Source organism: Schistocerca nitens, chromosome 6 (genome assembly GCF_023898315.1).
Source record: "Schistocerca nitens isolate TAMUIC-IGC-003100 chromosome 6, iqSchNite1.1, whole genome shotgun sequence".
Classification (NCBI taxonomy): domain Eukaryota; kingdom Metazoa; phylum Arthropoda; class Insecta; order Orthoptera; family Acrididae; genus Schistocerca; species Schistocerca nitens.
The window spans coordinates 692,371,260-692,385,056 of record NC_064619.1 but is presented as its reverse complement, the minus strand read 5'-3'; the positions used below and the strand labels follow the sequence as shown (position 1 = coordinate 692,385,056).

At 43.6% G+C, this 13,797-nt stretch overlaps 1 pseudogene; it reads right to left on the bottom strand.

Moving 5' to 3' along the window:
* Positions 1-2,800: 2,800 nt before the first annotated feature.
* On the bottom strand, positions 2,801-2,918 carry LOC126263771 (5S ribosomal RNA; annotated as a pseudogene).
* Positions 2,919-13,797: the final 10,879 nt, after the last annotated feature.

The following is a 13,797-nucleotide window of genomic DNA, read 5'->3' as shown; positions in this document are numbered from 1 at the left end:
TCTGAACACGTCACATCCGCCAGTCAACGGTATTGTCACACTATACTCCTTTCACATGTGTATTTTCCCATAGGTACATTCCGCCCTGGCTCTATTTTTAGGGTTCCGCAGCTCAAACCGTAAGAACTGAATCCTTACAGGATCACTTTCCTATCCGTCTTCTAACATTCTGCGTGGAGTCTGTTGTTCTAAGTCGTGTCTCCCTACCACTTTCGCCCAACGACGCTCTGAGCTTGTTTTTTATGGAATTGACTAGTTAGAACATGAGACCTGTCGCTGGTAAGGAGACATCAGACCACACATGACATGTAGAGTTCAGAAGAATTCAGTGAGACTAGCGATGATATAATGAAATACTTAATGATTTCAGCGTCAGCTCCACTGCACTCCCTGTAAAACAATCTTAATACTAACTAAATTTAGTGGAAGGGGTTCAAGGCTTTCCTATTTTTAGTTATCTGGTAAAATAACTTCGGAAAAGCAGTTAAGTTTACCACTGAAATTTTTAATTTACTTACAGAAAATTGTTTATAAATTGTACTATTGATAAAAGGAAATACTTTAATACAGGATGATAAAAACCTACTGCGATCAACAAAAATGTGAACGAATATTCCTTGAATGGGTTTCCAAGTTCTATAATGGATCGAAGGATGACCTATGCCATATCACATCTATAATCTAGGTTTAAATTAAGTTTCATAAAAGAGAAAACTATCAAAAATGGTCTACAGTGACCCTCAATTATCTGTAATTACTCATTTGACTTTTTGTAACTTACAGTGGCTGATGTCACTTCTTATATAACAGAATCTGTAATTACTCATTTGACTTTTTGTAACTTACAGTGGCTGATGTCACTTCTTATATAACAGAAAAATTATCGAGTTTCGGATTTTAACTTCAAGTAGCAAATGTGAATACCACAAAATTTAATTGACGATCGACACTAGTATTACGTTAAAAGGGGAAGTAACAGATAAGACTTCTGCAGTTCTGAGTGCAGCCTTATGCGCTCCTATGCGGCATCGTGTGCGTTCGTTACCTTGTCGGTGGTTAGGCAGCATCAGGGGCGACGGGCGGCGCAACTCCACACACCTCGTCGTCTCGGTAGCATCTCTCTTGAACTTATCCTTACTACTGTTTACCGAAGTTGGTTTAAGAAAAAGGTATCTGGCTGTGTTTTCAACTGAGCAATCAGCGTCTCAATGTTAACCTTAAGCTCCGCCTTCAAAAATTCTCTCTATCCAATGAGAATCGTTATACTCTTCGTGGTGGGGCAATGTTTCTAATGTTTGCTATGTAATAGAGGCACGTTTGGCCTCACGCTAAAACTTGAAGCTGGTGTGGCCCTTTTAGTGTTATCGTAAGATCTATATTCTTCTGGAGGGCTCTATCTTTTAGCCTGGGCTGGGGGATAGACCTCGCGGCTATCGGCCGGCAATGTGGGAGTCTCATTGTCCCGCTCTTATCGTAGGGCCTTCTAGCCTACACGGCTCTGCTCTCGGCTTCTGTTGATCGTATTACTTTGGTTAATTTAATGTCAGGATTTATTCGGAGCTACGTGACATATTGCCGGATTTGCTATCATGTCAGGGTTTTCATGGAAGGTGTTGGATTTGCCAGACACCTTACAGTCTGTCTGTCTGACCGTTGGAAACCCTTTTTCTCAGTTACGGTTAGACGTATCAAGTTGAAATTTATGCCACATATTTAGGTCTACTACCGGTGTAAAAATGTGAAGATTCTACGTCAGTGCAATCAAAAGATACTGCCCTGTATGCCAAATGTGTTGATACTCGTAAACTCGCTCATCAAAACCTAAAGGGTACATCACGTTGACCTATAATGATTAAATTTGCCAAGAAGCAATGTTTCAGACTACACCAAAGGAAGATATCCGATATTTGTTAATTTATAATTATGTCAGACTGTCTGACTGTCCTTTTGTCGGATAAGACTGATTTTTCTCAGGAACGAGTAGACATAACGCATTGAAATTTCTATCAAATACTTCATGAAATTTGCCTATGCCTATAGTCCCTTGGCGGTGTAATGTACTTCTTAAGTCTAAATAATCAATAGCCACGGCGATTTGTCACATATTTTGATACTCGCAAATTCATGCATCAAAATGTATAATGTATAGCATACTTCTCGTTGAACTAGAGTCAAATTTGGCAAGAAGCATGGTTTCACTGTACAAGTAAGGAAGAAAATCCGAAAATTGTGGATTTGTAATTATATCACAAGAAAAAAATGTTATCTGCTGTCTGAATGTCTGTCGGTTAACACCCCTTTTTTCTCACGAACGGGTGGACCTATCAAGCTGACACACGAGTCGCGTGCTGACGTATATAGTTTCATTAAAGCCTAAAGCGTACTTTCTGTTGACGTGGAATCATGAACTTTGGCAAGAAGAAATGCTTCACAGCACATTTAATGGAAAAAAATCATGAAATTGTTAAACTGTAACTGTATCTGACGAGAAACATTTATTTTGTGATTTGTTATCCGACTTCAAACTTGAAATTAAGATATTCTTGCAAGTCTTGGAATGCCTAGGTCGGATATCTTTCCAGTTCCATTGATAATAAAGCACTCCGTCTTCAGGCCACAAGTGGCTCGTCGGGACCATCCGACAGCCGTGTCATCCTCAGCTGAGGATGCGGATAGGAGGGGCGTGTGGTTAGCACACCGCTCTCCCGGTCGTTATGATGGTTTCCTGTGACCGGAGCCGCTACTATTCGGTCGAGTAGTTCATCAATTGGCATCAAGTGGCTGAGTGCACCCCGAGAAATGGCAACAGCACATGGTGGCTCGGATGGTCACCCATCCAAGTGCTGGCCACGCCCGACAGCGATTAACTGCGGTGATCTGACGGGAACCGGTGTGTCCACTGCGGCAAGGCCGTCGCCTCCAATGATAATAATAAGCAAAAATCGTTTAGATCCTCGATTCATGGAATGGACTGCTTATCTGTATACTCGCACCTGGCCAGTTTTTAAGGACGACTCGAACCTGGCCAGTTTATGTGGACGACAATGCGCGACCTTGTCGAACAGCGCAGGTGGAGCAGCTCTCCCTGGCCTTCACGTTTCCCGATATAAATCCAATCGAGAACGTACGGGGTGCGTGTGGCAGACGCATTGCAGCACATCGATACGCACCAACGACCATCCGGCTATTGTCAGCTGCGCTGCTGGAAGACTGGAACGCCCTGTCCGGAACGTACCGAGCCCATGTGGTTGAGGCACAGAAAAGGGGCGAAGACTGACCTGAAAGAAAGAGAGATGAGACTGCAAACTGACTTTGTTGTCACAGTGCGTCACTTCCCTGATAGTAGCATCATAAAGGAATGACTACTAACCAACAGATATTACGTGTGTTATGTGTCAACAATACGCTTGGTTTATAAAGCTGCTACTTACACTGTTAGCTCAAGTTCATCGATGGAGTTTTTCCCGCCACTTTTCTGCGATGTTACAGGAGTTCAAAGGTTGCCGATGGAGTGCTGCAGTAAATATGCTGTTTCATCCAAGATTCCCCATTTTTACCGATTTCTGCCAGGTGAGGACTGGAATGAAACTGTTAAAGCTAGACAGCTTGAAAGTGTTCGATAGAATAAGAAGCGAAATAGAAACCACGTCTCACATATAACATACCGTTCCATATAACTCTCATTTTCTGCCAGGAGCGCCTTAATTAAGCAGCAGATTTTGATGTCAAAAACAGCAGAAATATCGATACAGTAAAACTACTTAATGACGCAGCATCTTCCCATTGCGAAATGTAGATTTATTTCGAATTATGAATAACGATCTGCTTATTGACTTGTCAAAATAGGATAGTCATGGTAATTTCAGTGGCCAACGCAGCTGTAACCAACTAAGAATGGTAAAAAATTACCTGAGGTCGAGTCTACGTGAAGCAGGCTGTCAGATTCAGTTGTCTTGTCAAAAGAATACGACATAGCTGCTAAATTCGACTTTAATGACTTTGTCAATGAGCTTGTATCACTCAAAGAAAAAAAATGAAAAGTAAAATTATAAAAAAAGATACAGTTATTGTAAACTAAAGCGCTCTCAAAATTTAACTACAGCCATTTTTACTTTTATTCATATTAAATAATAGATGAAGATATAATAATATATGAAGAACAAACTAAACCTGTTCTTTGTCGTACATCATACAAAAGTCGATGTACAGTAGCTGTCACAAACAATAACACACAGAATTTGCTTTGTTTTCAGTTTTTTAATGGAGTTTATACAGTTTTTTTAATTTGTTTACTGTAATCATATATTTACTTTGTCCTGCGCCAGTATTTTTCATCTGTATTGTTCTTTGACGTGATGTTATTCAGTAATACTTCATTTTTATTGCACTTACCTCAGAAATTACATAATTTCCTCAATCTGTGTAGAAAGGAGGACGATAGAGAGGGTGGGCTTGGGGGGAGTGTGCGCAGGTTCGGCAGTTTTGCCAGGGGCACGTGATCACATTGCTACTGCTCTGCGTTGTACCACAAGAATAATTCTTTAGCAACATCGTGGCCAGCATGGGTGAGCCTTGGTAAAAATTACTGTTTTGAAGAGCTCGCTGCAGCGCGTAGTGTGAAGCAGTCGCCCTCCGTTTCTGGCGGTGGCGCCGCTGTGGCAGTCGCAGCTTTGGTGTCTCCCTCTGGTGGGAAAGGAGAAAGGTTGCCTGTTCACGAGCATTTAAGAGGCGCTATGAGCTAGCCAGTCGGTCAGTCTGGGTCAGTCTCTCGTCCCCAGCTTGCTAGTCTGTCTCTCGTCCGCATTTGTTAGGCAGTTAGTGTCTGCCTGTCGTTCGGAGTCCTCGTATGTCTGCCTTTCGGATTAACCTTTAAAGCCGGTAAAATGAGAGTCTTTCCACTCCGCCAGTAAGAGAACTCAGCGAGTGGTCGCCCGATCGGGGCATACTTCCTGCATCTGAGTCTGCGCGTTAGGCCGCCAGTCTGCTCGAGTTTTCTCAGGCAATGGTCATTGGCGGTTGGATCGATCGGTTGGTCGGTCGCGCACTGAGACACAAGATGACTTTTCCGTCTTGAGCGTCGGCGCATGTGAGGTCGCCACGTGAGTCCAGTGGGCCGCGGCGTATAGCGAGGGGTAGTGGCTTCTCGGTCGACACGAGAGCAACAGGAGTCAACCCACATCAGTCCGGCCGGTGCGAGCTGCGACGCCGTGATACGGGAGATCGGCGCGCCTTCCTGCATCCGTTGAAGCGGCTGGCAGCGGACGGTTCGGCGGAGCGATTTGGGGGTGCTGCGCCAGGTCTTCGCGAGAAATCGCAGTTCATTAGAAGTGATTGGTGATATGTTGTTTGATTTACTCTTGTTAAATTGTACTTGTTTTCTTGGTGAGGTCATTATCCGTTTTGCTTCGGGGTCGTCCCACCATTATTCTCCGTTTGCCCACCCGCGGGAAGGTGGTTGTTTATAAATTAGGTGGTCCGTTTTCCCCCTGTGGAGTAGGGGCGGGTTAGAGCAACCTGTGGTTCGGGTTGTTCGGTAATCTCCCTATCAATCTACCGTACGCTAGTAACTGCCTCTGTCATGTTTGTCGGATTTGGTGTGTTAACGGATTTATTGCTTGGAGTTAAACGGCCTAATGCCTGAAATATGTTTTGATCTTTGGAAACTTTGATACGATTGCCTATGATCTTGGGAGGCGGTATCTGTGTGCTGTAGAGCATCTTAACTATTGTTTGGCCAACCTTGTAGAATTTTATATACGATTGCATTTCATGAGCTTTTATTTAACGATCATTTTAGTATATAAAGTTGCCACCTTTTCACCATATGACTTTTCTTAGAAGTTAAAATCAAGTTGCACCTTTGGTGGTGTGGTGTCACAGCCAGACACCACACTTGCTAGGTGGTAGCTTAAATCGGCCGCGGTCCATTAGTACACGTCGGACCCGCGTGTCGCCACTGTCAGGATCGCAGACCTAGCGCCACCACAAGGCAGGTCTCGAGAGACGTACGAGAACTCGCCCCAGTTGTACGACGACGTTGCTAGCGACTGTACGGACGAAGCCTTTGCTCTCATTTGCCGAGAGACAGAATAGCCTTCAGCTAAGTTAATGGCTACGACTTAGCAAGGCGCCATTAGCCTTACATAGTTTGATAGTTATCGTATGAAATGTCTCATCAAGAATGCTGTATTCACAACAAGGATAAATAAAAGTTAAGTATTAGAGGAGCTGCATACTTTTCTTATTAGAATTCACTACTTATCCTGTTCCAGAATTCACGCCCGTCTACGTTAGATAGCGTGCATTTCGGCCTCCTCTATCTACAAGGTGTTGGCACATTCACCAACACATCAGGTGGAGAGGTTAATATTTTAATTGCTACTGTTTTGTACCATTTCCATCCCTCCTACGGGGGTGCATAGTTTGTGTAAATTGTTAAAGCACTTTGTTTAAGGTTATCTGGTGTGTTGCAGATTTGCACCAGTGTAGTCCTTCAGAGGCTGTTGTGAGCGGTCGTAACTATGGCCGTGTCAGAAGGGAGCGGCAAGGTTCTCCGCCCGAAAGCTCATACAGTCAAAACTTCTTTCTTTCTGCCTCTGAATAAATTGTAACTTGATATTTAAGGGTACTTTCTGATTATAATTTTAAATCTGTGCTTAAAAAAACGCTTTTAGGAATAAAATTCCCATTTGTTAAAAGCAATTTGATTATGATTTCATCAGTTACTCCCTGGCAACTACTTCCACGCTCACATAGTGTGATTAAATGTGTTAATGTTCTTGATGAATCACTAGTAAATAAAATAAATTCTTAAGAATATTCTTTGAAAATAAAACACGGTTCAATGGGAGCACCTTGTATAGCACGCAGTGCCGTCTGTGGTGATGGCACATCCCGGCAACAACCATGCCCCATCTATTCCATGTGCAGCGACCATGATAAATCGCGGTAGCTTTAGTGTAATTATTGTCTTTTAAAACTGTAATTTTTCTGTCTCATTGGGTTTTTCAGTTACGTTCTGTACCATACTGCTGTAGTTATTTTTATGTTTGGTCCTAGCTTCAACGAGCTAAGTCATTTGACAGTGAAACTTCAAGCCAAAATTACGCTCCTCCTTAAGTTTTGCACAGCAGTGTATATAAGATAAATTATATACGAATAATATGAAGAACTCCACTTACAGTAGGGAAGACGCGCATACTATAAAACAACGTAATGTCTGGAGTGGATAGACAACTACAGTAAAATAAATAAATGCAGAAAAATGGAGGAAGAAAGAGGTATAGACACAGTAGGAAGAATTGGAGAAATGTAAGGATAAAGTGAAGTTTAGAATACGGCAACTATCGAGTTGTGTTTGACCATTTAATGTTAAATCAGGGCGCCGTTCAGACCCTTATACTGGATGATTCAGTAGGCCCTACTGTTGGGTTTATGCAACCCGCAGCACCTTCAAATACCACACACTTCGTATTGTGTCCCTCGCTACGCTCAAACTATTAGTCCTACAGAAAAATGAACATTAGCTACTTGTAGTAAATTTAATGTAGTTAAATTTTGTACCGGGATACGTTTCCGCAAGAGGCTAGAATCTTCGAATTATTCAAGAAAAAGGCACAAGAGCGACCATCAAACGGGTATTTTTTGAATACCTCGAAAACAGTGCCCTCCACCGAAAATGTATCCCACTGAAAAGTTTGCTACATTAAATTTTGTACAAAAATTTCCTGTTACTTTTTCTATAGGACTAATAGTTGGCAAGTAGCGAGTGAAAGAATATGAAATATCGCACGTCGTTTTGGAAGATTTTGTGGGTGGCAAGGAACCCTTCGATAGGGGTAGCCGAATCACCATGTATACATCTACATCTACACCTACACGGATACTCTGCAAATCACATTTACGTGCCTGGCAGAGGGTTCATCGCACCATCTTCACAGTTCTCTATTATTCCAATCTCGTATAGCGCGCGGGAAGAATGAACATCTATATCTTCCCGTACGAGCTCTGATTTTCCTTATTTTATCGTGGTGATCATTCCTCCGTATGTAGGTCGATGTCAACAAAATAGTTTCGCATTCGGAGGAGAAAGTTCGTGATTGGAATTTCGTGAGAAGATTCCGTCGCAACGAAAAACGCCTGTCTTTTAATGATGTCCAGCCCAAATCCTGTATCATTTCTGTGACACTCTCCCGCATATTTCGCGATAATACAAAACGTGCTGCCGTTTTCTGAAACTTTTCGATGCACTCCATCAGTCCTATCTGGTAAGGATCCCATACGGCGCAGCAGTATTCTAAAAGAGAACGGACAAGCGTAGTGTAGGCAGTCTTCTTAGTAGGTCTGTTGTATTTTCTAAATGTCCTGCCAATAAAACGCAGTCTTTGGTTAGCCTTCCCCACAACATTTTTTATGTGTTCCTTCCAATTTAAGTTGCACGTAATTGTAATACCTAGGTATTTAGTTGAATTTACGGCTTTTAGATCAGACTGATTTATCATCTAACCGAAGTTTAACGAGTTCCTTTTAGCACTCATGTGGATGAGCTCACACTTTTCGTTATTTAGGGTCAACTAACACTTTACGCACCATTGAGATATCTTTTCTAAATCGTTTTCCAGTTTGTTTTGATTTTCTGTTGACTTTATTAGTCGACAAACGACAGCGTCATCTGCAATGAACCGAAGACGGCTGCTCAGATTGTCTCCCAAATCGTTTATACAGATAAGGAACAGAAAAGGGCCTATAACACTACCTTGGAGAACGGCAGAAATCTTTTCTGTTTTACTATATGACTTTCCGTCAATTACTACGAACTGCGACCTCTCTGACAAGAAATCACAAATCCAGTAACATAACTGAGACGATATTCCATAAGCACGCAATTTCACTACGAGTCGCTTGTGTGGTACAGTATCAAAAGCCTTCCAGAAATCCAGAAATACGGAATCGATCTGAAATCCCTTGTCAATAGTACTCAACACTTCATGTGGATAAAGAGATAGTTGTGTTTCAGAGGAACTATGTTTTCTACACCCATGTTGACTGTGTGTCAATAGACCATTTTCTTAGAAGTAATTCTTAACGTTCAAATGTGTGTGAAATCTTATGGGCCTTAACTGCTAAGGTCATCAGTCCCTAAGCTTACACACTACTTAACCTAAATTATCCTAAGGACAAACACACACACCCATGCCTGAGGGAGGACCCGAACCTCCGCCGGGATCAGCAGCACAGTCCATGACTGCAGCGCCCAAAGACCGCTCGGCTAATCCCGCGCGGCAATTCATAATGTTCGAACACAATATATGTTCCAGAATCCTGCTGCATATGGACGTTAACGATATGGGTCTGTAATTTAGTGGATTACTCCTACTACCTTTCTTGAATATTGGTGTGACCTGTGTATCTTTCCAGTCTTTGGGTACAGATCTTTCGTAGAGCGAACGGTTGTATACGATTGTTAGGTATGTGTATCCAGGAATTCCAACAGTTTATTTATAATTACTGGAAATTTAGGAACTATACTTTGTATGTGTTTTTGACAATCGGATATTAAGGAAATATCATCTGCTAATCTTATGCAGTGAATGGGAATTCTGTCCACTTTAATTCCATATTTCTCTCTCTCTCTCTTTTCATTTAGGGCTGCAGAGTTTCAATAGGTAGCTATGGTGGACCTGAGTCAGTTTGGGGGTGTCATAAAACCGGATGATATGTGTTGTGTTAAACGCCGAGACTCCGTTCCTGCTTATTTGCCTCCTGGTGCGCCCTGACACTTCATCGTAAACGGACCACTGTGAGTGAAATTCCCGAAGTGCCAGTGGTCGCGCTGCCCCGGCTGGGCCGGGCGCCATCAGAGACACTTCGTGACGGAGGCAGCAGAGCCGCACGTTACGGCGCCTGCCGCGCACCTCCTGGGCAGGCCCTCAGCTCGGCGACACGGTTCACCACTCTGGCACGGTCGCCAGGGGAGGCGGCAGCAGGAAGCGGCTCAGTCGGCAGTCGGGAGGTGTCACCTGCGGCGAGAGGGTGCTCGGCGTTGAGATGGTGCCAGTGGGGCCCATCTTTCGTCCTCCAGACATCCACCGACACTGTTAGGGACTTTTCTTTCTTTGGTCCTCGGCTTTCTGAACAGTCTGACGCGACTCACCTCGATTTCCTCTCCCGTGCCAAACTATTCGTCTCAAAGTAGCACTTACGCGCTGTGCCCTCGATCATTTGTTGAACACACAGGGTGTTCCAAAACAGTATATACACTGTATCTCACTTAAATTTAAGCAGACAAATTCTTTTTCTGGGAAAAAGTAGTATGTGAGACCGTAGCAACGCTTCTATTTGTTGCCGCATTTATCGAGATTCTCCCGTCCGGCACGAAGTCCCTAGCGACTGGAAAAAAGCGCAATGATTCCAGTGTATAAGGAGGGTAAAAGAACAGACCCGAAAAACTATAGACCACAATATCCCTAACTTCGGTCTGCTGTAGAATCCTTGAACATAGTCTCAGTTCGAATATAATAAACTTTCGTGAGACAGACAAGCTTATGTCCACGAATCAGCATTGTTTTAGAAAGCATCACTCGTGCGAAACTCAGCTTGCCCTTTTCTCATATTATATCCTGCGAACAATGGATGAACGGCAACAAGCAGATGCCATATTTCGACATTTTCGGAAGGCGTTTGACATCGTGCCCCATTGCTGGCTGTTAAAGGAGGTACGAGCATACGGAATAAGTTCACAGATATGTGAGCGGCTCGAAGACTTCTTAAGTAATAGAACTCAGTATGTTGTCCTCGAGGGCGAGTGTTCATTAGAGACAAGGGTATCCTCAGGAGTGCCCCAGGGACGTGTGATAGGACCGCTGTTGTTCTCTGTGTACATAAACGATTTGGCACACAGGGTGGGCAGCAATCTGCTGTTCTTTGTTGACAATGCAGTGGTGTACCATAAAGTGTCGAAGTTGAGTGACTGTAGGAAGATACACGACGATTTAGACAAAATTTCTAGTTGTAGTGACGAATGGCAGCTAGCTCTAAATGTAGTGAGCCGTGGGGGAGTCGCTGGCACTAGTGATTCTCTCGTCTAGTAGGGACATAGGGGTAGTAACCCCGTTCGTTCTGGCATGCGCGTTTTCTCTTTGCTTTTTCTCTTCTGGCAGCCACTTAAGCGCGGCGCTTTCGGCTATGGCTCTCTTAATTTTCCGCTCCGGTGTTCTAGTGGTTGTGCCTGCCCTTTTCTCGGGGGCCGTAGACACGGATTCCCAGGTAGATGCCGTGTTTCTTGACTTCCGCAAGGCGTTCGATACAGTTCCCCACAGTCATTTAATGAACAAAGTATGAGCATATTGGATTGAAGAGTTCCTAGATAACAGAAATGCAGGAGGATCTGCAGCGAATTGACGCATGGTGCAGGGAATGGCAATTGAATCTTAATGTAGACAAGTGTAATGTGCTGCGAATACATAGAAAGAAAAATCCCTTATCATTTAGGTACAATATAGTAGGTCAGCAACTGGAAGCAGTTAATTCCATAAATTATCTGGGAGTACGCATGATGAGTGATTTAAAATGGAATGATCGTATAAAGTTGATCGTCGGTAAAGCAGATGCCAGACTGAGATTCACTGGAAGAATCCTAAGGAAATGCAATCCGAAAACAAAGGAAGTAGGTTACAGTACGCTTGTTCGCCCACTGCTTGAATACTGCACAGCAGTGTGGGATCCGTACCAGATAGGGTTGATAGAAGAGATAGGGACGATCCAACGGAGAGCAGCGCGCTTCGTGACAGGATCATTTAGTAATCGCGAAAGCGTTGCGGAGACGATAGATAAACTCCAGTGGAAGACTCTGCAGGAGAGACGCTCAGTAGCTCGGTACAGGCTTTTGTTGAAGTTTCGAGAACATACCTTCACCGAGGAGTCAAGCAGTTATGATTTGAGGAATGTGTTGGCGGCGGGCTGGTGGTGATGCCCTCGAATGCACTAACAAGTGTGTGTATTGTACTGCCTGACGCTGGGTGTCTGTGTATGCTACGTGGATTCTCGTCGTTTGCTGCTACTAACGGTGGCCATCTGCTATTTCTTTGAAGTTGTGTTTTGTGATCAGTCTCATCGTAATTTGTGTTCACAGCGGAAAACAGTGATTTGTTTGGGCTTGTCAAAATGGTTCAAATGGCTCTGAGCACTATGGTACTTAACATCTGAGGTCATTAGTCCCCTAGAACTACTTAAACCTAACTAACATAAGGACATCACACACATCCATACCCGATGCAGGATTCGAACCTGGGACCGTAGAGGTTGAGCGGTTCCAGACTGAAGCGCCTAGAACCGCTCGGCCACTGCGGCCGGTATGGGATTATCCCCGCCGTGGCAAGAATAAACTCTTAGTTCCGGTATATGCTGACAAGGGAACCTCCCCATCGCACCCCCCTCAGATTTAGTTATAAATTGACACAGTGGATAGGCCTTGAAAAACTGAACACAGATCAATCGAGAAAACAGGAAGAAGTTGTGTGGAACTATGAAAAAATAAGCAAATTATACAAACTGAGTAGTCCACGTGCAAGATATGCAACATCAAGGACGATGTGAGCAGTTGAGCGCCGTGGTCCCGTGGTTAGAGTGAGCAACTGCGGAACGAGAGGTCCTTGGTTCGAGTTCACTATCGAGTGAAAATTTTACTTTCTTTATTTTCGCAAAGTTACAATCTGTCCGTTCATTCATTGACGTCTCTATTCACTGTAATAAGTTTAGTGTCTGTGTTTTGCGACCGCACCGCAAAACCGTGCGATTAGTAGACGAAAGGACGTGCCTCTCCAATAGGAACCGAAAACATTTGATTGCAAGGTCATAGGTCAACCAATTCCTCCACAGGAAAACACGTCTGATATATTCTTTACGACACTGGTGACGGCATGTGTGTCACATGACAGGAATATGTTGTCGACCCACCTAACTTGCACACTTGGCGAATGGGTAAAAAGATTCTTCTACCTTGCCCGATTTAGGTTTTCTTGTGGATGTGATAATCACTCCCAAAAAAGTGATGAAGACACAAGAGTTTGTCACATAAACTGCAACAAATGAATGCAACAGTTTCACAGTCGCACAGTTTTCCCTGTGCTCAGTCAAAACATATGTTTTTTACGTTTTCAAATGTTTCCGTGCGTAGACCGTCAAATCCTGTATATGTCCAAGCAAATCTTAACACGTCCTGGAAGTTTGGAGAGCGAAGTTGATTATGTGTGAGTGACTGAACTTTGATAATGGTCTGAAATTAAAAAAAATAAACTTCACTCGAGAGAAGATTTGAATCACGGACCTCTCGTTCCGCAGCTGCTCACGCTAACCACGGGACCACGGCGCTCGTAAGCTGACACTTTCCTGGATGTTGCATACCTTGCGCATGGACTACTCAGTTTGTATATTTTGCTTATTTTTTTCATGGTTACACACAACTTCTTCCTGTTTTCTCGATTGATCTATGCTCAGTTTTTCAAGGCCTATCCCTGTGCCAACTTATAACTAAATCTGAGGGGGGTGCGATGGGGCGGTTCCCTTGTGAGTAACGGTGTTAAGAGTGTGAAGCACCGCTCAGGGACGGCAGCACTAGCCGTGAGTAGTGTGAAGGCTGCATGAGTCACTCTAGGATAGTGCGCAGGCCATTTTACTGTTAAGACAGTGTGCTTGTAATGTTAATTGAGTATCTTATGATTTATTCTGTGGTCTCCGTTTGAAGGGTCCGTGACTTTGGTGTCTTGTATTATGCGTCTTTATGCTCTTGGTTCGGCAGGA